This window comes from Anarrhichthys ocellatus, unplaced genomic scaffold (assembly GCF_004355925.1).
Source record: "Anarrhichthys ocellatus isolate YVR2014 unplaced genomic scaffold, GSC_Weel_1.0 scaffold114, whole genome shotgun sequence".
Lineage (NCBI taxonomy): Eukaryota > Metazoa > Chordata > Actinopteri > Perciformes > Anarhichadidae > Anarrhichthys > Anarrhichthys ocellatus.
In genome coordinates, this window is record NW_022280144.1 from 769,416 (window position 1) to 787,251 (window position 17,836).

At 42.3% G+C, this 17,836-nt stretch overlaps 1 protein-coding gene across 2 annotated transcripts in view; it reads left to right on the top strand.

Moving 5' to 3' along the window:
* The first annotated feature begins 16,958 nt into the window (after window positions 1-16,958).
* The window catches only part of LOC116399517 (filamin-A-like), a 32,067-nt gene continuing 31,189 nt past the window's right edge, over window positions 16,959-17,836 (top strand). For both annotated transcript variants that reach the window (XM_031876730.1, XM_031876731.1), the window contains exon 1: window positions 16,959-17,254. The gene's annotated coding sequence lies outside the window, so the exon portion shown is untranslated. The remainder of the gene's footprint in view (window positions 17,255-17,836) is intronic.

A 17,836-nucleotide genomic window follows, 5' to 3' on the forward strand; every position in this document is an offset into this window, starting at 1 on the left:
TAAGAAATCAGGAAGGGGGCAAACACTTTTTCACACAACTGTATATACAGTATATCTGTATGCCTGTGTCTCCACATATATAAATGAAAAGAAATGAAATTGTGATCACCTACAGCAAAGTATTCTCTGTTTGGAATTGGGCAATAGACTCTGGCCAGGTTTGGTCTCTGCTTACATTTCACTCAGTATCCGCTCTTAACAGCCCAGCTTCTTAGTTACCTTACACACCTCTAACAGCTTCAGGGCAGCGTGTGGATTCCTTTCAAAGTTGTTTTAATGACGTTTCCTTCAATATAAGTCCTTTCAAAATACAATATAGGTCTAATACAGAAATGAAATAGTCATGGTACATGATTATAGCGACTTGTCCAGGGATGTTGGCCAATGTTGGCTGTGATCCCGCCATGGCCCTGCTGACACCCACTGCTAATACCATTTATATTATTAGTCAATTGCTATTTCTATTACCGATACCATTAACTAAAATTGAACTGTTAGCCGTGGGGATGCGTCCTTATTATTTGCAGAGGGAATTCTCATCCGTCATTGTTGTCGCTGTGTACGTCCCTCCATCAGCTGACGCTGAGGCAGCAGTGGACACCATCCACTCCGCTGTGTCTTGACTGCAGATTCAACACCCTGGTGCATTACTGGAGACTTTAACCACACCATTCTGGATAAAGCTCTGCCAACTTTCCACCAGTATGTTGACTACCCCACACGGAACAATACAACTCTGGACCTTCTGTATGCTAATACCAAGGATGCATACAGTGCTACTGCCCTTCCCCCCCTTGGTAGGTCTGACCACAACCTGGTCCTGTTGACACCAAAGTACGTTCCTCTGGTGCAGAGGCAGCCTGTAACCACAAGCACTGTGAGGAGGTGGTCACAGGAGGCTAATGACGCCCTGCAGGACTGCTTTAAGTCAATGGACTGGGATGTGCTGTGTGGACCACATGGAGAGGACATCAACAGCATGACAGACTGCATCACAGAATACATTAAATTCTGTGAACAAACGGGTTAACACTGTTTTGGTTTTGGTCTTTTTGTAGGATTTGTTGACAATAGGAAAAATAGAGAATAATGCCAGCCTTATCAATACTGCCACAAGCCCAGGCCTGAACTCTCAATCACACAGCGTGGGAGCATGTGGATGTTCTATGATGTTATGCACTTTTAATGCCTTTCATACCACTTTAAATGTTTTTTTTTTCAATTATTTAAAGCAGGAGAAGCACAGAATTAGCTGATCATTAAGTCACAAGACAGGATCTGGAGAATGAAAGATGGCACACGGCTCTCTCTGTTGGAGCTGCGGCATGTCTTGTGCAACAAGTGGATATTTTTTGCTGAGGTGGCATTTGATGCCCATATTGTTGATGAGGAAGTGAAAATGATGCGTTGCCAGGGAGACCATGGCCACGGAAAACATAAGCAAGTGAGTCTGGCTTATTCCTTCTTGCTGTTCTGTTTGTTCTCTGAGTTTCCTGCACATCACATCACTTCGCTATGGTGGCCTCACATATCAGCCATTATCATGGGGGTCCACCAGGTTTACAGTAAACATGAAAAAGACTTCTGGGAAAAACATCTGCCTTGGTGTGCTTACTCGTAGATTTAGCAGTGTTCAAAGTAAACTGTAGATAGGAAGCTTGTCTAACAGCCCAACTATGTCTTCTGAACTCTGTTGAGACGTGTCCAGCCCCCAGTCCCGGCTTCAATTTTGGTGCTTTCAAGTGTTGCCAAAGCAAAGACAGGGGAAGGAGGGGGAACAAAAGACGGTAAAGACAAAGACACTAAATCACCTACAATGTATAAAAAATATATTATGTATAATTATGTATTGTATCTTAAATCACATAATACTGCAGTACTTTGATCTCACTGTCTGCCTGTCTCTCTCCCTCTCTGCAGGTCGTGTCTCTGCAGGTCTGTGCGTCAGGCTCAACTGCCTCAGTAATGAGATCATATGATGTCATGCAGTTCACGCAGGAGCAGCCCTCCCATCAGTCTGGCTGGACCCTGTGTGTGTGTGTGTGTGAGTATAAATAGAGGTTATGGCTCTCACAGGAAATCAACCAGCTACAGTAATAATTGTCAATCTCATCAATCTCGAGGGAAACGTATTTTCTTTTTTCTTTAATCACGTGGTGAACGTTGTAAATTGAAACAAAACAAAAACACAACAATACCACTCAGTTATGTTTAGTAAAAACATCATGGTTTGGCTCAGGATTAGTATGTTCATTATGTTACTAAAGTTGTAGAAATAAGTCAATAATGACTTTTACTTTCACACATGAACAGCGGTGTCGTTGGTGAAAGACCTGTTTGTATGACCATACACCTCGACCTCCACCTTACCACAACAACAACAAAAAAACATAATTCAGGAGAAAAATGTTTTCCTCAAAATGTTATCAACAATCCAGTTTTGTTGTATGTGAATGTCATTTCTGAGGCTGAATTTAAGCACAGCAGTGCTTTGATCTGAATTCTAATGTCAGCGTGCTAATATGCTCACAATAACAATGTGAACATGCAGATTTTTAATATAAGGTTACACTAAACACAAAGTACAGTTGGTGAGAATGGCATTAGTTTTGCAGGTATTTGGTCACACACCAAAGTATTGGACACAATACTTTGTAAGTTATGTTGTAAGTTATGTTGTAAGTTGTAAGTAACATAATAAGTTATGACCTGATAATGGTACCAAAGAAAGACGTTAATGGTCACCAAAGTTATTATGAGTGTAAGAATGTCTGAATGTTTTTCGTGGCAACTCATCCAACATTAGACGCAAAACTACAAATGTTATCTTTATGGTGGCGCTAGAGGAAAAGTCAGGGAGTCACCAGCATGATTCATCCTCCAGGGACCATGAATGACAATTCATAGTCTTGAATCCACTCGTTTTTTAGTAAGTGGTGGACCAACCAACCGATAGACAGACATTACCATCCATAGAGCCATGCTGCTAACATGGCTAACAGATGACTCAGAAAGCAGAAGGAACAGAGGGGAGAACAAGCAGAGGGGAGGATTAGGTGAGGAAGCATAGGGGTGAGGCGTCGAGCCAAAAAGACAGATCGCAGGGGTCAACTAGTCCACCAGCAAAACACCTTTTTTTCTTTTCTCTCTGCCCTGCCCTCTTTTTCCTCTACTAGAAAACACACACACACAGACACACACGCAGACATTCTTTTCTATGCATCTTGCTGTAACACGCACTCACAATCGTCTGGGGTGACATCACTATTTGTTTCCTTTAACATCTGTTTCCAGTGGATTCAGTCCAGACGCAGGTGAAGACGACAGCCGTCACCTAATATGCAAGAGCAGACGACTGACGGAGAGAAAATGGGATTCCAGAAATACACACACACACACAGCAAATTAGTCCCACAGGTGTGATGTGTTCATGAGTGTGTGTGCGGTACCTGTGTTGTTTCTACAGCGGCGATGTAACACTTATAATTCACACAGTGTCACCTGAGTGAGCAAGAGCAGCCTCTCAGACACACACACACACACACACAACCATTCACAGGTAACTGATAAGTCAGTGAGCGAGTGCATGGGGTCATGATGATGTCATGATGACAGTCTCTGAAACACTACTCTGTCTGATCCCTATGACATCATCATGACCCCGCTAACTCACTGAGAGGTGTGTGTGTGTGTGTGTGTGTGTGTTTATACAAGTAGTACACCACGTGTGCATATGTATGTGTGTGTGTGTGTATACGCGCACACTAGACATTCACATTGATGCACACTTGAAAGCAGTGACAGAAATCTGGCAGATGTAGAAAACTAGATTCAGGGGAGGAAGGAGGGGGGTGAGGGGGATCAGTCATTCATAGCTGCTCTCTCTCTCTTCACATTCCTCCTCCCTTATATGGACAAAACTACTGGAGCCCATCGCTCCATCTCTGCACCACACACACGCATGTACAAGCCACCAAACTAAAAACATCTTTTTCAGCCCCTGACCCAAATTTAGAAAACATTCTCATGCCCTAGAATCTAATGAACTTTATATCCCCTCCTGCAAAACCCGGCCCACTATACATTGGTTTTCACCCTGAACTCAAGATGAAAACACTGATATCTAGAGTCCATCTCTCTGCGTCGCTGCGAGCCTCTGTTTGTTTGCTCTGCTCTTTTCCACACTGGGTGTGTTTGGACCGTTCGCCGCTGCTCTCAGTCCTCTCTGTGTAGACGGCTTCTAGGAGAGTAGAGGGCCCGAGAGAGAGGCCCGCTGCTGCTCATGGGGAATCCAGCAGCGTTTTCTCGGGGGAAAGAGAAACAGCAGAAGAAATGAGAAGAGTAGAAACACAGCGAGGTGCATGTGTGTGTGTGTGTGTGTGCGTGTGTGTGTGTGCGCGCGCAGGCCGGCTGGCAGAGACAGAAACAGAGTCAGCCAGAGGAGGCAAAGACAGAGGAAGAGAGAGACTGAGGGAAGGGAGAGAGCTTGCCTTAAAAGGCTGTGTTTGTAGATGGTGTTTAAATGTACTCATATAAGTGCGTTCCCGGGTTGTTAAATGCCTCCGACCTATATTAACAGAAGGGTGGAGGGGATTAAGAGGCTTTATAGAGCAGAGTAGAGGGAAAACTTCAGAGGGGATTCAGTCGGAGAGAGACCACTCTCCTCAGAGCTGCACTCACATCACTAATCACTGTGTGATTTTAGAGCGTGTGTGTGTGCGTGTCTTTCCAACATGGCCAGTGGCTACTAGCATTAGATTCTTGTGTTCTGATTCATTCAGCTCAGTCAGGTCTCCTTTTAAAGACTGTGAGTGTGTTTTATTGATGCTTAACACCCCTGTCTAATTTCAATATCCACACACACGCACTCACAGTTACCGAGCAGCTCTTCCACGTTTACTGTAACTCTGTGTGCGTGTGTCGATTGCATGAGCACAGAATCATTCTCCTCCTGCCTCAGACCCCATGCACTCATTACCCAACAGGAACTGCAGATCTGGGAAGTGGTCCAGATTTTTCTCTCTTTCTCTCGATTCGTCAGCTCCGCTCTCCTCCACTATAAGTGGTTTTCTTAATATGGCCCGAGAGGGGGTGAGAGGAGAGGAAGACAGAGCTGGACATTGGAGCAGAGCAGCTAAATGTCCATCTATCTTCACTCCTCACCTCCTTGTCCAAACTAGACCGAAGTCAAAGTGTTTGTTTAATCTTCACAGTTTACACGGTGGGGTTTGGCTCCCAGGACTACGCAGGAACTGAGACAATCACAAGTTTTATTTACTTTGACAACCAACCTTAAACTATATCTATTCTGATAAGAGAACCTCAAAGTGGGATTTTGTTTACCATCTAGATTTCATATACAGACGTGGAATATTGGTTTATCATATTATAATGCAAAATTGGCCCTGAACAGTGTTGAAAATAAAAGGTCTTTTACTATTCAATACATGTCCATGTTTGGTTTGCAGAGGAAGAAAACAAAGAAGCTGAATTCATGCTTATCCATCTTCTAATGACTCATGCAGTTTAACAGTACTCGCTCTGTCATCAGGACTGTCTGGTTGGTTGGTGGTCTCCCTGGCTCTTGGTCCCGCTCATTTCCTACAGGCCATGTAAGCTCCTCTTACCCCCCAGACCTGCCATTCTCCCACTAACACACCTGTTCCCACTTTCCTCATCAGCTGCATATCGGTCCTCGATACCTTTTAATGGGACAGTTCACCCCCAAAATCCAAAATACTTTTTCTGGTGTGAGTTGCAGAGTGTTGGAGGTATCGGCCTTAGAGATGTCTGCCTTCTCAGCTCGTGGTCCTCAAAGTGCCCAAAAAATACATTTGAGAAACCCCACAGCAATGTCTCTTTCCAGAAATCATGACCCGGTTTCTCAAGATAATCCACAGACCTTGTTGTGAGCAGCTTCATTTAGAACGCCTGTATATTCACAAAGAATATCAAAGCGATATAATCAGCATATTGTGAGTACCTTAACTTAGATAGCGTTATTTATATAATTATATCATGCTTTTTTTTAAACAAAGAAAGTTATGTTTACATTCAGCGTTTTTCACCTAAATGCAGTAAAAGAAATCCGGAAAATAAAACATCTTTTGTCTCCAGATTGTGTGTCAGATTGTGGGTCCTTTATGACATAGGTTGTGAGCAATTTTACCTGCTTGTACTTATTTGAAAACACTTCCCACCAGAAAAGGTAAAAAGGTAAGAATATCCACTATTTCACAAGAAAAAACAGAAAATGGCACCTGAAGATCTTAATATTTGTCTCTTTCTATCAAATATTTCAGCTTGATGAGGGATCTGGTCTGACTTGGGGGTTGGCATTTCTCGCACTGAATGTGTTTTGATGTGTTTCAGACGTAACAGGAGAAATCTTGACCACATCTCATGCAGAATTTTCCACTAGAATACACACACACACACACTTGCAAACATCTCATTATTCCTGAAGTTGTGACGTGTGTGTGACTCAGCCTGCGGCAGACATCAGAGCATGCTGCTCAGTGAGTCAGTGTGATTGCTCTGCTCGGTCATGACATCAGACCCTCACCGTATAGTTGATGGCACACATTAAGTGTGTTGAAGGAGTGTGTGTGCAGGTGAGGGAGGTTTTAAGTGGTGGTTTGTGCTGTAATGACAATGAGCTATTGTCCTGTGTTTGCTGTCGTGTTACTTGTTCATAAACATTTTACTGTTCTGTTCGTCTGAGCTTTGCACATTTCACATCTGTTTGTGTTGTGTGTTTAATTTAACTGCTACGCTCATTTCAGTTCTGATGAGAAAAATTCAAATGGTATTCAAAATGACCCATGTTCATCTAAATTTAAAGAGAGGAATCTGTCTCTACGTATATATGTATGTGTCCTTCACGTAACCGTCCATCCCATTTACAAGTTGGTGCAATTCCAATACGCAACACGTTCAATATTGATAAATGTGATTAAACTAGTGATAGTGCTCTGTACTGCGGCGGGGGCGGGGCTTCAGGGCTCTATGGAACAAGTGGAGCATGTGGTCTTCAGCTGATCTTTACAGGCCAAGGCTCATTGACTGCACTTCACTTATGCTGCTAGATGTAGAATATACTAGCGTTACAACTAAACTCTTCTTCACTTACCTGCAGTCAACAAACACAGAATAAGGCAATTTTAGGCAACCAAAACAATTAACAATTAACTTTCATGAACTGAAAACAAATTGTGTCTATCACTGTGTAGCCCCGCCCTAAAGCATCCCCTGCTTTATGGTCTGTTTGACTCTAAATGGACCATAATTTACTAAATGAACATCATGCTGTATTGAAGAAGACTTGAAACTATTGATTGAGACCATAAACTCATGTTTACTGAGGTAATAAATCAAGAGAGAAGTAGACTGCATAGACTGCAACCAACTGAAACTTCTTCCGATTGCCAAGCTTGGACAACTTTGGTGGTCGACATGAAAACGTGAATGTCCCTCTAGCCTAGTGTTTGGTTTGTCCATTCTGGGCTACTGTAGAAACATGGTGGCCGGCTCTGAGAATGTAGATATAAACGGCTCATTCGAAGCTAAAACACAACGATTCTTATTTTCAGGTGATTATACACTAAAGAACACATACATCCAATTCTGTCAATAGATCCCCCTAAATGATATATACTGTACCTGTAAATGCTGTTTCTGTGTAAGTGATTTGTATGTCTCAGCTGGTCATAAAAGCCACTCCATATTTGACATGTCTAAATATTAGTGCTGGGCAACGATTAAAATATTTAATCGCGATTAATCGCATTGTTATGGCAAAGTTCAATAATGAATTCAAAAGTAGTGTATTGCGTACTTTTATTTTAAAAGTACTGCTATATGAACAAAAGGGCAATAACATTTGGTTCACGAGATGCAGGTAGCATGTTTTATACTTAATGTGAATATAATTCATACTTTGTTGGCATCTTATTCTGAAAACCGGATGTTCGTCTGAAGAAACCGGATGTTGTCTCACGTTAATCTTTCCGCTAACTTTCAAAGTCCTTCCCTTGCTCCCGATCTGTGCCTTTTAAATGCGTTTACCTTGAATTTCAGCATATAGGTGCACTACAATTACTGACTATGGGATGTTTGCTGGCTTTTATCCCACTGTTCTTGTCATCCTCTTGTTGTTATGTATATGTATTGTCTCTTGTCTTTCAATTAAAAAAAAAAAATATATATATATATATATATATATATATATATATATAATAAATTTAAAAAATGCGTTAACGCACGATAAAATAATTGTCGGCGTTAATTAATGAATGCGTTAACGCGAAATTAACTCGTTAACTTGCCAGCACTACTAAATATGGACCACATTCCTTTTAATGAGTAACGTTTTATCCATAATTACTCTATTTTGTTGTAAGGGAGCCACTTTCATGTGCATGTGTGAGTGCCTTTGGGTTTGAATCAGATGTGTGAGGGGGGATGACAGACCAAGGAATGCGAAAGAGGCATGTTTGTTGAATTACCTAAAAGTGGGGTTTAATGTCCTGTTTATGGGTCGTATGTAAGACATGGGTCGTATGTATGAGCATGTGTACAATTTGTGAGTAGCAGCATTTACATTTATATTCAGCTCAGTCGTTAGAGTGTGTGTGAACGGGAGGCAGAAAGTGAGTGCAGAGGGAACATTTTAAACTCAGTTAAACAATTTACCACTTTAGCGCCTTAACTGGCTGTCAGAGAGAAGCTTTGTGAAGAGGCTGTCAGCTGACCTTGGCTCCCTATCATGTCTTTGACATTTACATCCCACTTTGCACATTAAAACAGGCTCGGCCTCCACTATTTGCCACAGGTTAAGCATCAGTCTGCTTTCCCATCACTCTGTCCCTTTTTTTAAAGGTTTGAACGGAGTGAACAGAGACGAATAAAGATACTTAACTTAAAAGAAGACTCGAACATCGATGACGACACACAAACGGTTGAGTTTAAGATATACAGGTTTGCAGAGACTTGGATTGCTTGTTTGACCCTTCAAAAATGAAGAATCTTTAAGTGCAATTCCAAACTATATGTAGAATTGAGGTTCCATTCACTTGACATCTCCGACAGGACTGTGCTGGTATTCAGTTCGAACAGCATTGCTTAGCTGAGATATAATCACAACATACCACGGGCTAAAGTGAGCTTTTGCTTTTATGAAACCATCACCAAACACATATGAAAGTTATAGATATATTCCAGTATAAATATTTTTTTATTAATAAATAATAATGCTCTTGATTAAACTGGCCCTCCTGTTTGTTTGACCCATCCACCTCCCCTCCCACTCCACCTTGTGAGACTTTTTGCGGTCTTTATATTTCCTGGTTAATGATTACATGGATTACAAACGATTTGCTTCCATGGGATATCTATAAATTACAGTACATTTGTCGTACCTATAGCTACGATCGCTGTAAGAGAAGTACAAGCGGAAACTGACACTTCATCCCTGCTGGCTGGTCTATGCCGTAATTCGTAGATACCCCACGTCATTTTTCCGTATGTTATTCACGTAATCTTGAACGAGGAATTATAAAGGCCGCTAAATCACACACCTGGCGGGCGGGAGTGGATGGGTCCAACAAACAACAATCAACAATCTTACAGCTAGGAGACCGCAGTTCGTTCCCCGTGTGAAACAACAAGTCAATGTTGATGTTTTTGTCTCGTAACGTGTACTTCAGTAACGGGACTTCCGTGTTTGTTTTTCTAACCAAATGACGATCTATTCCTAAACCTAACTAAGTAGTTTTGTTGCCTAAACATAATTGACTTTCCAGAGAAGAAGTAATTGTCATACGCAGCTTTAAATGAAGCTCAAGCGCAAGTTCAGTCAGGAAGACACTCACTCATAATCTCTGTCTCTCCTTTCCTTGTAATTACTCTATAAACTGATTGGGGGCGTGCACTTTTAACTAACCAACCAGATTCTGCATTTATTTATAAGCCAATCACATCATTGCTGTCAAACTTTAAATAGTGTTCTCCTCTCTGCTGCTGTCAGTTGTCATTTCAGCGTTAAGCAGATGCGACCCTCCTCCACCCCAGTTACCTCCAGTCAGCATCACAGTCACGCTCCTGATTCATCAGATTGCAGCAACTCCTTTCACCACCACCACCAGTGTCTGGACTCCAGGGGGGATTAGGCCTATTGGACCTCAGTATCCCTACCCTCGGTGATATTACTTCAGGATGGAGTCCAATCGCCAAAGACTTTGCACTTTTCATATTTGATGCATGTATAATAAATCATTGTTAAATTATAAAACAAGCCCTCTTCATTTCACTGTTTGTATGGATCAGAGTGTTACATAGTGGTGTGTACATAAAAATGTATAACATAACGTTTATTAGTTCTGCTTTATCTGTCTGCCACTTAATTACATAAAAACATGTTTGTGTGTGTGCGTGTGTGTGTGTGGGAGTATTTACCCCAACAAATAAGCCTCTGGTGATGTAACTTCAACAAGCTGCATAGAGATGATGTCACTGACCGACTGGACGAGCTCACAACCACAACGGCAAACATCTGGCTCTAATTATTACACACTGGTTCACACACATGCACATAGATATAACTTTCTTCATCCCCTCTCTTTATCTCCCTCTCGTCTATTTTTCTCCTCCTGTCTTCTGTCTTTGCTCCACGCTGCAGCCTCCTCTCTCACAAGAACCATGGCTACTTTTACACTTCAAATTTAGGGAGACTAAAGCTCGACATTTAAGGCGATGTTCTCATTCGCTGTCTTCCAGAGAGCTAGATGAGAAGATCGATGCACTCTCATGACTGTGCAGTGAATGAATGAACGTGAACATCCAGTGCACTGTAGTGGTCTTCTATTCAGTAACGACATGAGGCCAAATCATATTAAACATGATCGTGGATGTAACTCTAATTCTCATGTGTACATGGGTTGCCCATGGAAGCAAAGACATACATAAACAAAAAAAGATTATGCGCTACTGAATATCAACCTGTGAAAAGTAATTCTACCACTGAATACATAATATAGATGAACCTGAATTCATAGCTTTGAAATATCTTAATCCGAAAACCATGCAATGTATCTGAATTCATGTGATTTGAATTCTCCTCTTTCAAACTTCTACAATGCTACTGCAGGTTTGGCAATTTCAAAAACAGTTATTATTTTTCAAATTCATTATTATTTTCAAATTATTATTATGTAGCAAATTGGGACTACAACCTATATTTCGTTGTGCAACCCTGTCATACAATGACAAATAAAAAACCTTGTAACTTGTAAATTCAAGTGACCAATATTTTTTTTTAAACTTTAATTGGTAATTTTCTGTTTCTCAAACGGAATCATCATACATTATGCAAAATGCCTTTTTTCATGACTGACTGACATTTTCCGTGTCCCACGGATAGTCTAGAGACCCCCAAGGTGTGTGAGAAAAGACCCTTCTGTCTATTTGTCTCCTGATCTATCTATAAGAACAGTGTGCAGGTCCATGTGCCATCCTATGGGCTTTGTTGTAACACAGTTCCACATCCAGCAAGGTGACCATGGTTGTTATCTCCTCGCTATCGCAGACCTGTTACCACAGAACGTACGAGCAAAGTGTGCTACTTCTTCTGTTGTTGGCTGCAAGAACCAACACAAAAGTCTTCATGCGACCCCTATCATCTGAGGATGTGAAGACCCCGTGGATTAACTTTATTCTGATGGAAATATGCCCCACAACCACCAACCAAACCAAACAAATTGGCAAACTATTTTACTTAATATTGCTTCTCATTGAGGGCCAGTACACAGCAGGATTTGCTTCGAAACTGGAGCTCAAGGACGGACCGATACCCACCATCCATGACCCAACTTCAAACTCAGCAAGCTAGCTAGCTGGCTAGTTAGCTAGCATGTGAGTTCCGTCACACTGAAATGCTACACTGGTTACTGAAAATAAGATAAACAAAGTTGGCACTCATCTGGCAATATATGCTGTCCTACGTGTGTTGGTAAAGTGGTCAACTTTTACTCATTTATGCTGGCTCTCTATACTTGGTAACGTTACTACTCCACTGGGTCCACGGCTCGTTTTGTTGTTAGTGCAAAACCTCACCTCAGTGAGTCCGCTTGCCGCAAGTTGGTTGATATGGAAGTTTATGCAAAAGTTAACCCCTTGCAATGGCGATGGTACACATGAAAATGGCCACAGCTCCAATCATATTGCTTCATTAAGTCGAATGGCAATGTCCATTGTACACCTATTTTTTTATGTTGTTTTTTGCAGGTTAGCCTTTTGAACTTCGCATTAGCTTGTTGCGTGGCTAATTTGGAAGTTTCAATTGTAGGGCCACACAACATAGCAAGTTGAGAGAAAGTCAGAATATCCAAGAAATTGTGTGAACTTTAAGCCTCATTTGAGGCTGAGTAAATAATGAGAGCAGTGGGTTGGATGTGTGTATCTATTTCATACTGCAACGTAAGCTCAGCTGGCTTTGAAGAAGGCCTCTTTGTGTGTGTGTGTGTGTGTTGCTGCTGTATTATGTGTATGAAGATTTGCTTGGTAGACGTACCCTGCAGGTACACGTGTGAAAAACAGATTGTGTCAAACTGTGAGGACTTTTAGATACAATCATTCCTCTGCTTGTCAACGTTATGTAACTTTGATTAATGTTGCACCAGTCGCTAACTTGCTCATACCTGAAAGCTGTAGTGGCCAGCTCAGGAGGTAGAAATTAAATACATAGTATGGCATAAAAAAAAGCAAGATTCAAGAAATACACATTTGCAATGGATCACTTCACCAATCACAAAATTGTGTCCTATCATTTTGGTTTCCTTTGCAATCACCTTGAAATTAGTACTCTGATCACCACACACCCTGGCAGTGGTGGGCCGTCAGGGCCTGCAAGGCCTTCTCTGCTGGCCTAAACAGGATCACAAAGTTATAGCTATTTTACAATTTAATAATTTTTCTTAAATACACTACATGTATTATAATTTATAAAAATATTTTTCCCATTATCTTATTTCCTCATCAAGACAGCTACTGTCTTCCTCAGTTGCTCTGCTTCCAGTGCAGCTTGTTTTAAGTAGAGCTTTTATCCAATCAGATCTCACCTCTGTGTCTCTAGGTAAGAAGAGAGGCCCGAGGCCTGCAGACTCACAAGTGAATCCCTTTGCACTTTAAGTGAATGCTGACGATATTGATGATTGTCATAGTCTCAACCAATCAGATCTTTATTTTGACATGTTGGGCGTATTCTTTGACGTGCCAGAGCCTTCTAGCTGGCCTACAATTACGTCAGCATTAATGGGCAGCTCAGTTTTCAGGTGCAGCACTTGATTAGTCATGCTTTGTTGTCATATAAATATATGTGACTGGTTCTTGTGAATTTGTTGTTGTCATTGTGTTAATTATATTGATTTTGACTAGATACATTGCCCATTAATTACGAAGCATACCGTCATGCGCGGAGTTATTGTTTGTTAAGCTAGTTTAGCGTAGCCTCCCAGAACACACACGGTGCCTCAGCTGTCTTTTGTTGTGTTTTCTTTTGTTCTGGGTTGAGAGGTCACAGCCCATTATCTCCTATGTGAGCGCAGTCCACCGAAAACATTATATTTCCCACAATTTAAGCTTCTGCATTTTCCAAATGCAAATTTAAATATTAGACAAAGATAACACAAGTAAACACAAAATGCAGTTTTTAAATGAAGGTTTTTATTATTAAGGGGGAAAAAAATCCAAACCTACATGGCCCTGTGTGAAAAAGTGATTGCCCCCCCTGTTAAAACATAAATTAACTGTGGTTTATCACATCTTTGGAAAGCTGAGTTCAATTTCTCTAGCCACACCCAGGCCTGATTACTGCCACACCTGTTCTCAATCAAGAAATCACTTAAATAGGACCTGCCTGACAAAGTGAGGTAGACCAAAAGATCCTCAAAAGCTAGACATCATGCTGCGATCCAAAGAAATTCAGGAACAAATGAGAAACAAAGTAATTGAGACCTATCAGTCTGGAAAAGGTTACAAAGCCATTTCTAAAGCTTTGGGACTCCAGCGAACCACAGTGAGAGCCATTATCCACAAATGGCGAAAACATGGAACAGTGGTGAACCTTCCCAGGAGTGGCCGGCCAACCAAAATTACCCCAAGAGCGCAGCGACGACTCATCCAAGAGGTCACAAAAGACCCCAGAACAACATCCAAAGAACTGCAGGCCTCACTTGCCTCAATTAAGGTCAGTGTTCATGACTCCACCATAAGAAAGAGACTGGGCAAAAATGGCCTGCATGGCAGAGTTCCAAGACGAAAACCACTGCTGAGCAAAAAGAACATAAAGGCTCGTCTCAGTTTTGCCAGAAAACATTTTGATGATCCCCAAGACTTTTGGGAAAATACTCTGTGGACTGACGAGACAAAAGTTGAACTTTTTGGAAGGTGTATGTCCCATTACATCTGGCGTAAAAATAACACGGCATTTCAGAAAAGGAACATCATACCAACAGTAAAATATGGTGGTGGTAGTGTGATGGTCTGGGGCTGTTTTGCTGCTTCAGGACCTGGAAGACTTGCTGTGGTAAATGGAACCATGAATTCTGCTGTCTACCAAAAAATCCTGAAGGAGAATGTCCGGCCATCTGTTCGTGACCTCAAGCTGAAGCGCACTTGGGTTCTGCAGCAGGACAATGATCCAAAACACACCAGCAAGTCCACCTCTGAATGGCTTAAGAAAAACAAAATGAAGACTTTGGAGTGGCCTAGTCAAAGTCCCGACCTGAATCCGATTGAGATGCTGTGGCATGACCTTAAAAAGGCGGTTCATGCTCGAAAACCCTCCAATGTGGCTGAATTACAACAATTCTGCAAAGATGAGTGGGCCAAAATTCCTCTACAGCGCTGTAAAAGACTCATTGCCAGTTATCGCAAATGCTTGATTGCAGTTGTTGCTGCTAAGGGTGGCCCAACCAGTTATTAGGTTTAGGGTGCAATCACTTTTTCACACAGGGCCATGTAGGTTTGGATTTTTTTTCCCCTTAATAATAAAAACCTTCATTTAAAAACTGCATTTTGTGTTTACTTGTGTTATCTTTGTCTAATATTTAAATTTGTTTGATGATCTTAAACATTTAAGTGTGACAAACATGCAAAAAAAAATAAGAAATCAGGAAGGGGGCAAACACTTTTTCACACAACTGTACATGCTGCTCCTCCATTCAAGACAAAATGTATCTGCTTGGTTGTCCCCCATGGAAGTTTTATTTTCTATGGCCCTGATAAAACACGACAGTATAATGTTACACTAAATCTGTCACTTTTACAGATCATCTGAATGACCTGAAGCCCGGTCCCACCAGACTCTCCTCCCAGTACGAGAAACCATCAGAGGAGGAAGTTATTGTTTATCAAAAACGTTTCCAGTGAAAAGATCTAAGTTACTCTGTGAAACATGGACACAGTCCAGTCCTCACAGTAGCTGCTGGTACTTCAGTTACTGAGCAGTTTTCAACAAAAACAGTAACTTTATGAGATCAGTATTCACCTTCAGTAAGGTTGACATGGTCCACGATGAAGTCTAATCCAGCAAGGTTTGGTTTAGGCACAAAAATCCCTCGGTTAGGTTTAGAGAAAGAGTAAGGATAGGTTACAAATCACAGCTAGGGTTAGGGTTATGGCAACATTGTGGTGTGGGCTCCATTTAGCCCACTATTTCTCTAAGTTTATGTGAGCTTTGTAGTCATGGTTACGTAAGAAAGGTTAAGGTTAGGGAACAATGTTATCGTATAGCTTGTTTGTTTGATCTGTACAAAAGTGTTCTGGGTGGACTATGCAGTGAACCGCTAGTCTCTGCTGTGATGCCTGACATGTTTATTTGAATTAGTTTAACTTTGATTCTGAATATTTCCAGCTTTATAAACCTACTACTACCTTCTACTTTGCTGTTGAGAGTTAAAGAGAAGATTGATACTCTTATGATTTTGCCTGAATGTGAAACTAAAACAACTAAAGCTAGGCTGGTAACAGAAGAGACAGGCTCTGTTTAGTGTTAAAACATCTGTCTACCAGCACCTCTACATTTTGCTATGAAGTCAACAAGTCTCACCGACCTCTCTGAAACACAGTGCAGGCTGTTATCCAAAATATGGGACTATTCCTTTAAGGTTTCTAAAAAAAACACAATTACATTAAAAGTGAACTGAGAAATATAATATTCAAAAGATGTTAATGTCTTCTTCGATCTGTCACCCCTCCCTGTTCCCCTCCACTCTCACTTTAATCTCCCCACTCACTCCACCTCCCCCACAGCCTCCCCTCTTCCTCTTCCTCTCCCTCCGTCCTCCCACCAGACTGCTGAACTGTAAGCACACAGGGCACAGCAGAGGCCGAACATTCTTGTTTCCTGAGCCAATGCTCAGCTGGAGAGCACTCAAACACACACACACATACACTCACACAATCCATCTATCTCTCTCTCTGTCACACACACACACACACACACACATACATACACTCTGCAGAGGTTAGTAGGGTTTAACAGAGAGAAACTCAGCTCCCCATATTCTCTACATTACATTACAGTCCATCACTAGTCTGAACAATAACATAACAGGAAAGAGAGGGCAGAGGTGTGGGGACCTGCCTCTCGTTCTCTCTCTCTCTCTCACATACACACACACGCACGCGCGCACATACGCTTACACACACACTGGGTAAAATAGAAAGAAGATGGTAGAGATAGGGGCTCTGCACAGGCCGGTCACATCATACCTTTGAAATCCCGAAGGCGCGGTCATGACGTCACCCATGTTAAAAAAGAGGCACAGAGCAGAAAGAGAGAGAGAGAGAGAGAGAGAGAGAGAGAGAGAGAGTCACTCCCCCATCACCTCTTTTCTTTTACCCGTTTACCAATTAAGGCTCTCACGGTGGAGGACAGGGAGAGAGAAAGAGAGAAAGAGAGAGACCGAGGAGACAGAGGTAGGAAAGAGCGAAAGAGCGGAGGGAACATCTCTTTTTTTCTCCCCCTCTCTCTCCTTTACGCCACCAGCACAACCAATACACCCATTTCCCCCCACCAAAACTGCGCGTGGGGAGGGAGGTCCGGGACCTCGCTGCAGCAGCACACACATACCCATCGGCCACACACCGAACACACCCTCTGTGACCAAAGGGACGGCAGGCTGCTGCTGCGCGCACTGACTGAGCGGACCGGAGAGAACACGCGTACCAGGAGATCACAGACTACAGTCCTCATGTAAGTTTAGTCCCGCTGCGGACTCGTTGCTGGGAGTGAGAGGGATGCTGCGCGTGACTTATCACGGTGGGAGATTTAATAGAATCTTGTGAATGGGTGTCTTCAGGTTGTCTGTCATGTATGAGTGTGTGTGACACACATAATACACAGCACTAACTTTTCTAATGAAGCTCTAATGACGCCGCGGGTCACGGTGGGTCTCTTTAATTAATAATGCCGTCACACATTTAACGGTGGGACAGTTTGACCCCGCGGTGGTCGGTCACAGGAGATAATGGAAAGCTGGATGGAAACGCCACGAGCTCATCCATCCCTCCATCTCACTTCATACACATTAAGTTTGTTTATGGGCTGTCACTCACGAGCCCGCTCCTCCGCGTGCACCTCAGCCGCAGCAACAGCGGACTGAAGCATCTCTCCAGTGTTACAATTAGGGGCTCCGCACCAAATAAGGTAATACACTGACTGCACTGGAGCTTTTACCGGAGGGGGGGGGGGGGGGGCGGCAGACAAAAAACAAACTTGTGGAGGAAGAAAGAAGAAGGAGGGGAGGAGGAGGTCGCGGCGCCATCCAGCTTTCCA